The sequence below is a fragment of the Pangasianodon hypophthalmus genome, chromosome 6 (genome assembly GCF_027358585.1).
Source record: "Pangasianodon hypophthalmus isolate fPanHyp1 chromosome 6, fPanHyp1.pri, whole genome shotgun sequence".
In the NCBI taxonomy this organism is placed as follows: Eukaryota; Metazoa; Chordata; class Actinopteri; order Siluriformes; family Pangasiidae; genus Pangasianodon; species Pangasianodon hypophthalmus.
Window position 1 is genome coordinate 22968509 of NC_069715.1, and position 17516 is coordinate 22986024.

At 36.9% G+C, this 17516-nt stretch overlaps 1 long non-coding RNA gene across 1 annotated transcript in view; it reads right to left on the reverse strand.

Annotated features, from left to right (window-relative positions):
* LOC128318501 (uncharacterized) overlaps positions 1 to 16236 on the reverse strand; it is a 59588-nt gene extending 43352 nt beyond the window's left edge. Inside the window, exon 1 of the long non-coding RNA XR_008301874.1 lies at positions 16033 to 16236. This is a non-coding gene — a long non-coding RNA (uncharacterized LOC128318501). The remainder of the gene's footprint in view (positions 1 to 16032) is intronic.
* Between the last annotated feature and the right edge of the window lie 1280 nt (positions 16237 to 17516).

Sequence of the window (17516 nt, forward strand, 5' to 3'; positions counted from 1 at the left end):
TTTTAGTAATTTGCCCAATGCTGATACTATGAATGAAAACTATTAGGAAAAGAAAGAATCACTGTTTGCTATCCTGCTTTGTATTCTGCTAATATGTATTAATTGTTAGCCACTGGCTAAACTACCTAAATTAAGTTATATTCTGTCTTTATAGTGCAAGTTTTTTAAGGATAATTGAGCAAAAGTAAGTTCAAATCCTGACAATGCCATAGCCATCTGTGGCCGGGAGCCAAAAGAGCAAATTGGCTCTGTGCTCTGGGGAGGTAGGGCGGTATTCTCTCTCCCCTGTTAATCAGAGTGACACTAGCTGATCATGGGCACCTGTGAACTCATATAGAACGTATATATGCAGAACATTGCAGACAGTACATTTCTCTGAGTGCATTATGCTGCTCTGTGATGCAGCGTGAGCAGAAGTACTAAAAGACGGCTGGCACTACGTGTTTGCTTTCCCACTCTCTGGTTGGTAGTTGTCATGTGATGGGGAGAGTTAGCTACACTGAAAAATAAAGCTCACTGAATTTACTTAATTCAAATGTGCACATCGGTTCCACATGATTGAATTGAGTTACAATTTGTTTTCACACATCCAACCTGATTTGATCATGTATTTTTAAAGCCCTGAATAAAAGTGAACTCTGTGCTCTCACCCAAACTGAGGCTCAAACTGAGCTTGGTGGCATGCTGCAACTATTCTTCCACACATATTTTAATCATGTTAGTGTACAGTAATTGTACTATAGTGATAGTTCCAGTCATTCCCAGCATCCTCCGGAGATTTCATAATGTAATTGGTTTATGTTAATACTGCGTGACTTGATCATATTCACTTTACATAATTCAATCTAGTAACTAGAAACTTGTTTAAATTAGGTGTAGTATAAGCAATGAAATTAATATTATTTACATTATATGTTATAGTTAAATATTATTTTTTAACTATAAGTAATATATTCTCTTCCCTTTTTTTCAGTGTAGTGGGTGGAAGTTGGCAAGACCAAATTAGGCAGAATACGGGGGAAAAAATTAAAAAGACAGTAAAAGACTGAACTTACATAATGACCAGATTCCAAAATAATGAATAGATAATTAGTTAATAGTTGATAATTATTACATAACTACATATCCAATATTGCACTTTATTACAGAAGTATATATTTACATTATATTAGATGACTAAATGATGCTTACTTCTTGATGCTTAGTGTTGATAGATACCTTCCCAATCATTTCACCCTAAGGAGCAAATCTAACTCTAACAATTTTAGAAATTTGAAAAGAGGTAAAGAGGTAGCTTTGATGAGATGAGAGGAGAATGAAGTGCACCAGAGTGAGCTTCAGAGTGCACTTGAAGTTTCTGCAACACCACCATTCTCTGAGCGCACTGACCAAAGGTTTAAGGTGAAAGAGAGTTCCACTCTCATGAGTATGTATAAATATTACAGTAGTGTAGGTGAGAAAAGCCATCTTGAAATGTAAGAGCTTAACTCATGCTGTCCTTAAAATAACACTCCGGCAATTTTTCAACCCAATCTCTAATGCATCTATAGAGTGGGTGCGATTACTAGGAACTGTCACGTCTCTGTCACCACCTCTTTCTGCTGATACACAAACTGCACTTTCCAGAATCCTCCAGAACTTCTGTCAAAAATAAATTAAGCTGTACATTATATACAGTTCTTCCAGAAAGTATTCACCCTTCACTGATTAGTTCTCTTTTTGCTGTATTACAACATTACATTTAAGCATATCAGAATGGGATTTTTTTCTGCTCCTTTTGAAATGACTCTACAGAAATAAAATTAAAATAAAGTATTTAGATGTTCTCGGAATTATTTGAAAATAAAAAGTCTAAAAACTGCCTAGTTGATAGGTATTCAATCCCTCAGTGTGAATTGTCCTTTTACAGCAATTACAGATTTGGGTTGTCACAGATATGTCTCTGTGAGCTTTGCACATTTTGATTTTGTTATTTTTTTTAGATTCCTCAATGAAAATTTTCTCCAACTCTGCCAAGATGGAGAATGTTGGTGGACAACAATTTTCTGCCACAGATGATGCCACAGATTTTCAATTGGATTTAAGTCTGGGCTTTAACTCAGCCTTTCCAAAGCACAACCCTTCTCTTTTTCAAGCCATTCTTTTGGATTTGCCCTGTGTGTTGGCTCATTGTCCTGTTGGAACATATATTTTCTCTCTAAATGCAGATATCTGGCTGAGTGGAACAGATTCTCATCAACAACTTATATTTGGCTCCATTTTGTTGCCTGTGATGGCTAAAAGATTTCCAGTTCCTCCTGCTGAAAAGCAATCCTAGAGCATGATGCTACCACCAGCATGTTGGTAGGACAGTTTCAGGAGGAGATAATGCAAGTATAGCCTGTTTAAAATTATATTTATTGGGAGCTCTCAAAAATTAAATACCTGTCCTAATTTAGACTGCTAAAAGAAAGGGGATGATTCAATTATGCAGTTTTTCTACTTTTTAATTTTTAAATAATTATAAGGACATCTAAATATTTTATTCAATTTTATTCACTAATGAATAAATTAATTGATTCAAAATGAGCAGAAATAAAATCCCATTCAAATATACTTAATACAACAAATACTTTCTGGAGGCATTGTATTTGGGATATATGTCTATATATAACTTTAGAAGTGCTGCAGTTTCTGTCATGCTCATCCTAATACAAAGATGATCAGTGAGGATCAGTAATAGGATCAGTGAGGATCAAAATAGTTTTAAATGTTACATTATAAATGCGTCAATGAGATGTTTTCAGTTATAAATTAAAATAAAAGGATTTCTGTTATTTTCTGCAGTATTTCTTTAAGTGAAATAGGCCTACATGTTTACATGTATACCAGCTCCTTATCCTGTGTTTTCTGATGCTTTAAAAAGTCCTCAAGGCTTCTACATCTGTCGTGCCAGAAAAGTTACTACAGCAAAGAAACAGTAGAGTTCAGAAACAGAGGTGAAAATAAAAAAAAAGTTCACATCCCACATTTGGTATATTGTTGAGTAACGCTGAATCACAGGTACAAGCAGCTAGGATCACACACGACTTTGATACCAAAAATATTCAGAAATATTCAGATTCTTGGTGTTATTCATATCTCAAGTCAAGCACTACCAACTGTGCCATCTGGCAATTGATGCTAAGTTCTGACACTACAATCCATATCAAAGTATCAAGCTATTTTAGCTATTTTTTCTGCTTTTATATCAAGCACACTTACTATATTCCCGCATTCAGTGGAAAACAATTTGTTACTGACGGAAGCCTTTCTATCACAATGCATAATTTTGAGGCCAACCGCCTCTACAGCATCCATCACTGGAAAGGGACCACTTTATAACTTCCACTGAACAGGTTATTTTGGGTGGTGTTTTTCTCAGTACAGCAGTGGTAATAACATGGTTTTAAAAACTCTCTACAGATACTCACTTTCAGTAACCACTTATTCTAATCAGGGTTGTGGTGGATCCGGAGATTATTCCGGGAACACTGAGCATGAGGCAGGAATACACCCTGGATGGATGCCAGTCCATTGCAGGGAACCATGCACACACACTCATTCACACCTGGGGCAATTTACCTTAGCCAATCTACCTACTGGCCTGTTTTTGGGAGGTGGGAGAAAAACAGAGAACCTGAAAGAAACCCACATGGACATGAGGAAAACATGCAGAAGAACCCTGCACAGAGAGTCACGCAAGCTCAGGATCGAACCTGGGAACAGTGCAATGAGTCTCCATCAGAAGTCACATCACTAGTTTAATAGTGTCACATGACCACAATAGAAATATATCTGTTCCTGGAAGGCCCCAGAGTTTATAAGAGAATATATATACCTAAACAAACAGCACCATGAAGACCAAGGAGCTATGAAATCAAGTCTGGCACAAAGTTCTGGGAAGGATCAATCAGGGTTTGGTTATTAAAAAAAAATTGCAAACTTTCAACATCCCACAGATGGTATGTTCAAAATATATCATTCCAATTAAGTCCATTTCACATTCAATGCTACAAAATGTGGAAGAGCTCAAGGAGGGTGAATACGTGCAAGGCACTGTAGCATCAAGAAAAGGTGCTACTAGCTTGTGCAGACTGTTTGCAATATACAGATCAGATGTCATTATTTTATTACATATTAAAGACACTTGAAAGGGAGAAATATGAACTGTTAAATGTATGCTGAGTCAGTCTAGGTTTGAGGCTCCTCTTGTTACCGGACCATTTGTACTGACACCTAAACTGTGATTGAGTTAAGATTTGTACGTGTAAAAGTGGGGAAAGCAGATAAAATCTGCAAAAAAGCAAGCTGATTTACTAACCATGTCTACAGAGGTTTGCATATTTCACACACACACACACACACACATAGACAAAATAGCACATGTTGTCAAACCCCACTCTCTCAAACTGAGAATCTGTCTATCTCTGAATATGAGGCTTAGCCAGAAATCAATGTCCTCAAATTGTAGATCTTTTTTTTTCACTTTTGAAGCTCAGACATATAAGACAGGAGAATGTCTTTTTGTGTGCATACAAAAGCATGAGTGACGTTGATTTGAATTGCTTTGAGAGGCTCAGACTGGCTCAGACAGTTCTGTGTTGCACTTTATGGAGTCATCTCCACCTCACAGTAAAAACTAGGTGGTCTCATGTGTAAATCATTTGTTTCATTGGTGGCAAAGTGAAGAAGGGAATGCTTCTCGTAGCAATACTGTCAGGAAAAGGTGTGATTTAATAATCCTGAAAGTCACTCTGGGAACAGCGATTGCATGTGCAAATTAATGTGACCAAAGGGCAGGTATTAATTTTGTGTAAACCTGTTTCCACTAGTTGAAGAGAAAATACAAACAATGCTTCATTAAGTTTCTCGGTTTTGTGTCTCAGACCCACAGAATATTGGAAAAATTTGTTGCAATTATGACAATATCTATTGGGAATATTCTACATGCCAACAGAGCCTGTGAAATGGGTCATTCGTGTATTTATGTCTACACTCTTATTTTGTGTTGAAATCATATGCCATCACAGACCACCCCTATAAAAAAAAAAAAAAGTTTGGCATCATACAATGCCAATTGTAGCAGGCTAGCCAGCTAATGTTAGCTAGTGATACAAAAGACACGGTAATAAAATACACAGAGAACACAAATGCTAGCTAAAAGAGAAGCTCTTGGTGAAAGCAAGATGTTTTGGTAATTGTCACATCGACGTGTACAATAAAGTTTACAACAGATAATTATATTCTTCAAGTCAAATACTTGGACTGTGTCCCAAACCATATATGGCCATAATAAATAGTACGTACACCAGTGATGTCATTACTATTTAGTCATAGTACTTTGTCTGTAGTATGGAGAAGGGCACAGCACAATGCTTTACAAAGTATTTTTTGGTGATTCCTTGGAATAGCATATCTCTACCAGGCAGGGGTTCTAGCCTCCAAATTCCCAAATCCAACATCCAGGAGCTTTGCGTTACAGATATCTGGCTATAGACGATTAGGAGTGGATATATAGGGTGGCAATAGGTGGCAACTCCTACCTCTCTTATGACACTTGCCATCCTAATTGCTACCTCCCTTCCACAACCCCTAAAATATGATGCAGATTTAATTAAGCACAATGTAACTATACTGTCAAAACTGAAATCATAAGAGAGATGTAAAAAAAAATACATTATTCATGTGTGGATTCAGACAACCAGCCCACGACTGCAAGAAATCGAGACACGCCTCTGCATGTGCAGGAGCCTCTTAGAAAAGAAATCACAATGTCTGACTTGCAGGGCATTCACTGGAGGTGATTGAGTGTGGATGAAAATAGCTTTTCTGTGTGAAATGCAATGAAAAAATGAAAAGAGAAAAAAAAAGCATGTCCATTATTCATGCAGGCAGAAGTTATTAAAAATTAGTTAAGTAACAGTTGCATGAACAAACATGCGTCATTTATCTTGAAAATAATACAAAGTAAAATATGGATTTTTTTTTTTTTTTTAAAAACAGACAGTTTAAGTGCACTTATTGACCCCTCCGGATTCTTTTGACTGATCGTGTGATTGGATTCATCAAATGACTTGTTGTTTGGCCTTGAGGACGTGTGAATGGGCAAGGATGCTGGCATGACAATACTAATCATTTGTAGCATTTATATAATGCATTCATTGGGCTTCATAAGCCCTTCTTATTTCAGAAATATTGCATTTAACATTAGCCTAAATTAAACTTTTTCATTCTGTGAGCAGTAAATCTCTTCTCAACACTGGGACTAGAAGTCACTGTGGTTTAGTGGCTTACTACAAGGTAAAGAAAAATAAATATACTGAGAGTGGCTATGTCTGATAAACACTGTCTGAGATTTTAATGTCAGCTGTCAACACTTTTTTATCATATTGATCAAACAATTTTCTCCGCTTTTATGCTCATCAGATGTGTCTGACATGGAAGGCACCAAGAAGCTTTTATCAAAACCGTATAAAACAAAAGGTCATAGGAACATTATAAGAAGAGTTTTTTCTGATTCATTATATCTGATTTGTAAGTACAGCGGGTTTGCTCTTCTGTAACCTGTAATAACAAGCCAGGTTTTAATTGCTCAGTGCTCGTGTGCATCTGCTTTGACAACACAAATAATTGGTGCTAGGATGTTATAATTAGCTTAGGAAGGAAAAGTTGTGTTTGTTAAAGGTAAATTGTATGTATCTAGACTATATACAGATACACCAAGTCCCAGGCTGTATGTTGGAAAGAGCTATGGAAATTAGGGGCGTGATGTTTTGTAATGGTATGTGGTATAGATCATTAAACCACATTAAAAACATTATCAAAGAAATGACAATTATTTCAAATCATATTTCTCTATTATTGTAATAAACTACTGAAGGCCTTTTAACAAGTCTGCTTCTTCATTAACCAAATAATTGAACCTTTGCACTGCTGCATTTATCATTCCAGAATAAAACTAATACTTATTATGCTTATGTTTTACGTTGTTAAGTAGTATTTTACCACATCACTGAGTGTCTCTCAGCCTGAGAGAATTCACTCTTTTGGGTTGATGTTAGTTTTTGTACCCTGGCATTACAATACCCAGCATGCAACTACCTTATGCATCTACAACCAATAGGCCACATTCAGAGTTGGAGATTTAAGTCTGCAATTTAAGTTATAAAGATAAATCAATATTTATGGGGGAGAAATTTCTCCATAGTTCACTCCTCTAAGGTTGACAGATTTTTTATGCATAGATCACTTGGGACAGAAGTTTTTCAGTTTTGTCAAGACCACTATTGTCTTTAAAACAAATGCTTTCCTTTAAGCCCCAAAAACTCATAAAATAGAACATATGGGGTGATAAAGCATATGGGGTGATTTTTCCCTTTGAGATCAAATACAATACAATGTAGACTAAAATCCAAATTATAAAACACATTTCTACATCCATTAGTTCTGGCCCATCAGGGCATTTTCCTTTATTATTAGTAGGGTTTTCCCATTTGCTCAATTCCTTGCCAAGTACCAATTGCAAAGTTGTAGCATATTAAAGGTCACTGTTGTGTAACACTTGTCTTTTTTCTCATTCTTATCTTGTTGAGGATATGAGGAAGTGGATTCAAGATGCACTCTATAGCCCCATCCGATAGGATGTGTGGACACTGCAGGTGCAGAGTAACTGACCTTATAATCTTATAAATTCCATTCATTTCTAACATTTGTGAAACGTTCAAACTTTTGTCATTTTTCTTGACTTCTTGTGTTCGAGGATGACAGAGTGATCTTAATTTTTTTTTAAAAAGGCAATGAGAAAATTACTAGTGGCCACATACATCCCATATATAGACTTTCTATGTCTGGCAGGGATATTGACAGCAAGTCTACTGGTAAAACTGGGAATGCTGCACCTCAGACCAGTGTTGAGTGAATGCTCAAGGACTGTCAGCTATAATCACAAAAGCATGGTAAGTATTGTTGACAAGAGCATGTGAGTCCTTTGAGGTATGCACTTGAGGTTTTCCTGCAAAAAGGGAAAGAGTAACAACATAAGCTTTGCAGCCTGTGAAACTAGTGGTTATGTGTACTAGTGTAGACTGAGGACACCATGGTAGTGTTACATTAACCACCAGGGGACATGAAATGTTGACATGGGCGAGCAAGCGAGAGCTGCATATCTACCAGGCTGATCAGTCAGACAGCGGATATACTGTCTCATAGCAAGCCTATACTTGGGGACTGACAAAGAAAAGTGGTTCAGCTCATTTGGAACACTTACTACAGACCAGCCCAGTTTGTAAACACACAACTCACTGCACCATTTGGTTCTTGGACAGGGCAGAGATGGAGGCTTTGAGCCAGGATGAGTTGGCACTGGACTAGCCAAATTATGAAAACATGCTTTCTGATCACTGTCACTGTTACGGGTGGTGCTTGGTGCTAGTGTATCGGTGCAGACTGCCTGTGGCGTCGTAGTGTGTCCAGCTGCACCACTGTGATTCGATTACAGCTTTTAAAGGACTCTGCTAATGTAGTCTGTTTTTTTGTTGGTTATATTTAGTCTTGTTTTTGTCTCTATGTGTTTTTTTTTTCTTTTCTATAAGACGGGTATGAGAAAGGCACTATAAAATTTAAACTTACCACAAATTGCCTTACATTGCCTCATTTGAGCTGATTATCATTTCAAGAAAAACACACTTAAGTTCAAGGTTAGAATCATGCATAATTAAGACATGCCTGTGTTTTTGTCAAACTTTGCCTGGTGTGAGCATCTCGCGTTCAACTCTCTGAGTAGCGCATAAGAATTTAGTTACATCAGAGGTCTGAATATCAGCATTTGTAATTTTGGTATTAACTCCTCACCACACACTTTTAACTCTGTATACAGTCCACTGAAAAACCCCTTTGGTCCTCCTCTGTACACTCTGATTCTAATATGTATGCCTATATATTGCTAGGCAACAGTAAATTAAAAAAAAAATAATAATAATTGTTGTTGGAGTAATCCATTACCCCCACTATAATGATGATTTAAAAACAGCTAGCAGTTATATGATTGTAATAAAATATTTGCCTTCCTAGCACTGTCTAACTGGCTTCCTTCTACATTAGCCCAATTACATTAGCTAGTGAGCCAATTCAAACAGCTCTTCCTCCAAGTGCCCATTTGCCCCACAGCAGTGGTAGCTCTTTGAAATTTATTTCACCTCCAAGATGCGTCATGATTTTTCCCTAAGGGTGGATCGATCCCGATACTATCTGATACCGTACTCGTTTAATCATACTCATAAAAATGCTCCAATATCAACATTATATACTATTTGACATAAACCTAGTGTATGTTGCTGCACTAATGAACAGACGACAGGAAACGACAGCCATCAGTACATATTTCACCATTATTAATAGCAATCATTAAAGATAAAACTCAATAAAAGGAGTTCAATGCTTGCAGGACCACCGTTTGCTTAATACCAAGTAGGTTAGTCATTTTGGTATTAGAAAAACATGAACTTGTACTCAGTCTGAAAAGCTAGAAAATCTTGGTCTAGAGACAACTATGTCACCAGTCTAGGAGGCAGGACATCAATGTTTACATCAGATCAATCAGTGGTTACATATTTATTTTCATTGGTGTCATTTTGAAAAACAGTACTGATTGTAATATCATTGGTACTTATGAATGGATTGTTACTGAACAAAGAAAGAATGAATCAAAAATTATGCTCTGGTATATGTTTTGTAGTCATAGTCATGGTGACGGGATTTTCATAATAATCTGGAGGACGTTTGTCCACTCATCTGAAGATTTTCAGTTTAGGGAAATTGAGTGGGATTTATACTGTGAGCATGTTTACATGTTTTCATTATCCCATTTCAGCATTTACCAGATTATTCAGTGGTCATGTGATCATCATACACTCCTGGGGAAAAAAAAATTGGCCAAGCCCAAAATGGCAAAATATTAAGCTTTTAATGGTCTTAACAACAAATCATTGGTCAGGAAATTAGCAAGAATTAAACAAATAGATAAAGGAACTTGGTATGGGATAGCTTTTCCCCTTGATTTCTTTAAATGTTTAAGCCTTGTATCCCAGAAGATATTTTTGGAAGATTTTGTGCGCCCAGACATGTGTTAGTCTGAATTTTACATCAAACATTTTAATAATCATCATGATTTTACCTTCGTGTTCAAAAAGACTATGGTGCGAATACATATAAGTGAATTTCCCCCAAGCAGTTCACTGCAGCAAAGGTAAATGAGCAAATGGTGGCACAGGAGGTCTCTGGAGTGCTTTCGTTTAATTCTTGCTAATTTTCTGACCAATGATTTGTTGTTAAGACTTAAAAAAAATCTTAATATTTGCCATTTTGGGCTTGGCCCAAAATCAGATTATAGCCATTATCAGATGTCAGTTAAATTTTTAACCCAGTAGGACACCATGGATGTACACCATTAAACTGTAATCTTTAGTTTTATTAAATCTATGCACGTGCACAAACAAAACCAGACACAGAAGGGCAAAAAATGGAAAAACCGAACACCACAGACTTAACATAGAGCTATGAGCCACAAAATGAAGTCCTGAAGAAATATTTACCAACTCACTGTAGTCCTTCAAAACTTTTTGATTAATATCACACCATTCAGTAGACCTGATAAGGCTTTACAGATGAGTGGAAAAACATCTTCAAGTATAAAATACAAATCCAGTCATATTGATTCACTACTGTTAGCCATTCAGACAAACCGAAGATTACAACAATTGCCATGTCCTCCTTATAAGAGCAATAAAGCTTTCAGCTGTTGTATGGTCTCTATTCTCTGTTTTCTTTATAAATAGGTTTATAAAGATGTTTGCACCGTGCCATAAACCCATCTGCAAAAAAAGTGGTGGCAAATTTCCTCCCCAGGGAGCACGTTTCCTAATTATCACATCACTGCAATGCAGGTGCCCACCACACACACACACACACACACACAGATCTGGAAATGGTTTACTGCTAGTATTTTAAATCACTCTGCGTTTAAATATGGACAATGGACTCACAGAGAGAGGAGGCAGAAAATTGCATTTCATTTGCTCATACACTCACCGTCCACTTTATTAGGAACACCTGTACACCTGCACATTCAGCCAATCATGTGACAGCAGCGCAATGCAAAAAAAAATGGAGATACAGGTCAAGAGCTTTGGGTAATGTTCACATCAAACATCAGAATGAAGATAAAGTGTGATCTCTGTCACTTTGATCGTGGCATGGATATTGGTACCAGATGGGCCAAAAACTGCTGATCTCCTGGGGTTTTCACACACAAAAGTCTCTAGAGTTTACCAGAATGGCTGCGTTGGATTCACAGAATTGTCCGATTGGATAACTGCATAAATGAGCAGGTGTACAGGTGTTCCTATTAAAGTGAAAGGAGAGTGTATCTCTATGGGTAGATTATCCAAGTACACTTACTCGGCTTGATTACCCAACTGCTGGCCTTTAATTAGCTACATAAATAAAGCAAATAAAATATAATATATATATATATAAATATTCTCCCTTTTACCACCACACATTGTTTCCCATTTTTATGGTGGTCGTAGTGGTAGCTACTGCTGAGCTGTGCATAGACACAGTTCACTGCCTGAAAGTGCTAACAAAGGTCATGTGGTATTGTGTTCAAATAAACCTTTATCATTTCAATTACACAAAAAGTGTGAAACTGCTTGCTATTTAACTTGCCTTAGCTTGCTAAATAAAGTAGGTGGTGTTACAATGAGGAACGGTCACTGTCATCTGAGAGGTCACACTGAATACCTGAACATTTACATATAGCTAAATAGAAAAAGGTATTTACATTTACAAGGTCACAAACTGTCCTTGTCCAGAGTGACATATAGAAGTGCTTTGTAGTCCCCAATCAAAACATATGAAAGTGTCGAAAGTGACATCTATAGACAGAGTTAAATATTAAATATGGAGAGAAAGCAGTCTTCCTATGCACAGAGAAATGGATGCTGGAAGTGAGAAAGATAGTGAAGTTTATTTAATTTTATTCCTATGCACAGCATTTTTTCTCCTCAAATGTAGCGCAGGCCAGACAAGTTTGCTTCTTTAATTTAGTAGAGGGTGCTATTATGTTGTATTTTCACTGGATGCCTGGCCTACACCATGGAAAAAAAATTGAACACCGTTCTGCCTTACGCTAGGGCTTGGTGAAACACCACCACTGCTCTGATAATCTAGTATTGTGCAAATGATGAACATTGTGTATTTTCTTTGTTATACAGTTCATTCAGTCAAGATACTGGGTATAAGTACAACTGACTTTCTTGAATCAATCTGTGTCTGCTGCATTATTGCAGCATATATTAGCCAGTATGTATGCTACAGTTCACTGTGATAATCTTCATTTGTATGCACACCACAGTCCATGAAAATGTATTCCCGTGTGATGGAGGGACGCTCCTTTGATTCATCTCTGAAATGATACTTAGAGATCTTGTGTTTCTTAGAAGTTCAGAAAAACCACCTTGAAGTTACAGAATACTCCCAAGTTAGGTTCATTGAATCTAATAAGATTATACATCAATTTTACTGGTTAACCACCCAAAGTACACTTTTTTCTTCCTTGAAAATGAAGAACTGCCAGTGTCCTCGACTTACCCCTAGCTGAATTAGATCCAATTTTGCAAAGCATGAGGGGCTGAAAAGAAATATTTCTGCTCAGAATGTTAAAGTAAATGTTAAAAAAGAAGTGGGACTGTTGGGTGAAAACATGGGACATTCATTAGGTGAGAGATGGAAAAGTGTATTTAAAAAAACATTTTATGTCAAGGCTAATCCATATAAGGGTTTTATAACCAACAAATACATATGTAAATATAGGAACATCTTATGTGACTATTTGCTAGATGAATAAATAGCCTTATATCTATGTCAGAGAAAACAGGGACTTCATAACATGCCCATAAAGAGTTCAATAATACATTTAAAAAGCAATGCTTGTGAATTTATGAACAGCTTATGACAGTATCCTTAAAATTGTGTGAGTTTTTATGAAGTAAATGGCCTTGAATCAATGTAAAAGAAGGACAGATCCCCCAAAACAGTGTTTGAATTACGAGGGAACACGGCACCCACAGAGACCCACTAGTTTCAGCCAGATCCAAGCAGTTTTTTAACAGTTTGTGTCAGTATTCCCAAACTTGCATGAGATGATTTATAAAGTAAATGACATTTTGTTGATGTAAAAGAAATTAAACAAGAACAAAGCCCCTTAGATGTTCGAATTACATGAAGTCTCAGGGGTGCAAGTTATTGCCAAATACCAAATTACCACTGTCAGCATGGTCTGTGAACTCTGGCTCTGACAGTTGCTCAACCTCAGCTACATCACTCAAGTTCATAGGTGGTCTCAACTAGAGAAGTTATTATTTATGTTTGTACCTGCCCACAATGTTATCTAAAAAATTCTGTTGGTTCCCAAAATATTTCCCAAAATATAAACAAATTAGTAGCCTAATTTAAATCACTGCAAACCCTGACCAGGCAGTTACTAAGGATGAATGAATGAACTCATGATGAATGAATGTATTTTCATGTTAATGCACAGATTTTGGAGCATGGCTTTGGGGATTTGTATCCATTCAGCCACAAGAGCATTAGTGAAGTTGGGCACTGATGCTGGGCGATAAGGCCTGGTGTGCAGTCAGCATTCTAATTCATCCAAAAAGTGATAATTGGGGTTGAGGCTGGGGATCTGTGCAGACCACTCAAGTTCTTCTACACCAACCTTGGCAAACTATGTCTTTATGGACCTCACTTTGTGCATGGGGCATTGTCATGCTGGAATTAATTTGGGCTAGGCCACTTGGTTCCAGTTAAGAGAAATCATAAATTCTGTTCTTTCAACTTTGTGTCAACTGGCACTGTATGTTATACACTTTATGGGCAAAAATATGTTGACACCTGAACTCCACACCCCATGCATAATATACATAATCTTTTATTTATCATTTATTATCTTTTTTTTTTTTCGTGTGTGTTTGTTAGTTATTTAGTTTTTTTTTTATGACACTTAGACTTGCTAAACCAAGTCTATGAATATTTATAACACGCTTATAAAACATTGTTCTTGATACTTATTTATTCTGCTTCGGTTAAAGTAAAAATGCAATTAAATAACTTTTTTCTCCCACAGTAGAAGGGCATTTATTTTACAAACCTTTTACAAAAGTTCACAAATCTTGTGAATACTGCTGGCATTAGCTACAATATTTTCAAGCACTGTTGTTTTTATTATTAAATGCTTATTAAATTATTATTATTATTATTATTATTATGCTTATTATGTTATTAAATGTTTATGAATGTTTTATAAAGTTGTTATATACCCCACCTGCGACGTGAGAGGGCAGAAAATAAACAAAGGCTTAGCATAAGAAGGTGGTGCAGTTAGCTAGAAAGAAAAGGACGGGTGAAGGGCAGGGTGTAAAGAGAGGTGCATTCACAAGCACAAATTTATGAAGGTGATGTAAAGTAACAGTAACACACACACACACACACACACACTGAAGTTAAGAAAAGGATATCTGAAGGAGGACAGAACTATATAGCAAAATAATGTAACAGTAGACTGCAATAAGCACAATAACAGACATTAGCTCTCAATATTGAACAAGAAGGAGCTAGAAGGAGTTAATGAAGTTCACAGATGGGTGTGTTTGTGTGTGTGTGTGTGTGTGTGTGTGTGCGTTGTGCTGCACCTGTTGAAGAACTGCTGTGAATTCAAATGAAATCAGTGTGAAAGCTGAAGAGACTCTGATCCACTGATCTTAGCTTTAAAGTCAGGCCAAACTGTGTTCAAACAGCTTCACCATGTCTGTATGATTGAGAAAGGCAAAGTAGGCGGACGTGGAGAGCGTTAAAGAGATCAATAAAAACTGGAAATGATTCATGTGCGCTTTTTCTTTTTTCGTTTTCATGTAGTGACATTGTGTGATATACAGCGTATGCATATTGTTTTGGCCTAAGCATTTAGTCTCATGCAAAATGTAGTACAAAAAGAACAATTAAAATACTTGCTTTAATAATAATGCTGATACACGTTAATGCATAACACATACAAACAGTAATACACAATAATAACAGAAATAGAAGTAGCACACGTGACCACAAAGACCACAGATCATTGATTACCTGAAAAGGTAGCTGCACTAAAAAAGGGAATAAAAAAGGAAGTTTTTATTATGTGTACTGACCTTCTAGTTACACTCACTGATCTTTTTTTATCAGGTAAACAAAGGACCATCATATTATTTTGGTGGTGCACAATTCACAGCAGAACAGTGAGACTATGCGTGGAGCTGGTATTTTTATATCAGGTGTGGCAGTATACAGGGTTTTTTTTTAAACATTACGTACATTTAATGGTCACTTTATTAGACACCTTGATGATCCAACTGGTAGGAGACACTATAACCTGTATTTCTCAATGAATAATTTGTGCTAATCTTCCTACAGGTCTTCATCACTGTCAGTTTATAAACATATAACTTTGTTGGCTGGATATTTTTGGTCGGAGACCTGCCCTATTAAAAAATCCCATGCAGAGCATACTGGGACATAAACAGTGAGAACAGCATCAAATGTTAACAAGACATACTATATATTAAACCATCCTGTCTAGGGTACATAGATAGGTGTTCATTTGGATGATGTTCTTATTCAAAGCAACTTTCAATTGAGTTAATGAATAAGCATGGCATGAACATGGCAGTTTGCCTAAGCTATATTGCATAACGTCCCGTGAAGGCATCCCTTCCACACCAGATGTTCCCAGGGTAGGCTCTGGATCCACCATAATCCTGACCAATGAAACTTCCAACTACTAACTAGAAACTAGTAGCCCAAAATCTTAACCACTGGGTCACCATTACTTATAGAAGTCTGAAGGCATACATTTAATCATAGAAATTTAAAATCACCACTCAGAAGCCCGCTTGTGTGGAAAATTACAAAACCTACCTCTCTTCCTCATTGCACTCCCCCACAGCAGCAGTAACAGTCAGTGTATGAAAGAAATTTGAATTATTTGTTGCCATTGAATCCATGACTTCAGCACAATGTGAGTAACAAATAACCCAATGTGATCTTAGGTCTTTCACCCGGAGCTACTAACTTTGTTTACCCTGCGGCTAGCAGAGGAGAGTGTAGGTGTTTATAGCAGCCCATTCCACAAGCCTTTTTTAAAAGTGCAGTCCAGTGTCCTTTTAAGCAAGAGACCTGTGATCCAACACTCTCTGGACAGTTTGTACCCGGCCCACTTCTACTGAGATATATATAAAACTCCTGTCTCACGAGCTCTAATCAAAAAACCTGGCAGTCTCGGAGGCATGAACTCTTGACATGAGTTGCCAACTCTGAATTCGACCCATAGTTATAACACCACCACTTTCAGCTGACTGACAAGCTGTTGCTCTTTCCAGAAAGACCAATAACTCATTATTCATTTAAAGTGAACCAACCTGACCTGACCAACCTGCTCTTCAACCACTAGAAGAACGTCCTCACAGATTTCCCAGATTAATATTTATAAATAAAGGAGAGGTCACCCAGATTTTTTCTTTGCAGGGATGGAGAAACATCGGGTGATTATGAGTGGCCCTAATGTGAGGTGATTTTGGCAACAATATATTTTAACCAAGCTAACCTCTACCACTATGCTATTTGAATAAGATTTATATTTAATACATTATTTTACCTCTTTTTTAACATATTGAGCATTGCCCACTTTATGAGTAAAGTTTGTCAATGACAAATGATTAGAATTACCGAGCTTGTGAACCATCTCCTCTTCTCAGCCAGCACAATCAGGTTTGCAAGTCACATGGTAACATAGTACAGTTACCATGTGTTAAAATATGTTGCTGCAGAACATCTCATACAGAGCATTCGATTGAATGTTGGATACATTGCTATACAACATATACTTGTGACAGAACATTGATATTTAATTATAGAAAGTGTTGCAAATAAGTTGAATGCAAATGTTTCTTGTGAGACTGGGTTGGATTTTGGAGGAAACTAGCAAGGAAACTAATTTCAACCTCAAATGCTCAGCTGAGAGTCCATGGGGTATCTGAAATATTTTGTAAAATCTCCTAGTCACATAATCAGTAGCTTGGCTGTCCACAATTCCACCTATATACACTTTCATGCACCATTTACCTGCTGGAAACCAGCCCATGAAAGTGTGTGTACATATAATGGGCTTTTCTGAGCAAAACTTGTTACTGGACTGAAAAAAAAGTTAATGGAAACCCATAAAAGTTATTGAAGAGTTTATTTACATCAGTTACTTCTGAGTACATCTTGCATGTTGGCCAATAGGCTACAGGGAATGTCGTTGGTTGTCAATCCCCTCAATCCCCACCAAACTCTAAACAAGTACAAAATACCAAAGCGAGCCAAAAAAAAAAAAAGTAATAAGCTCTCACAAGCAAAGTCTC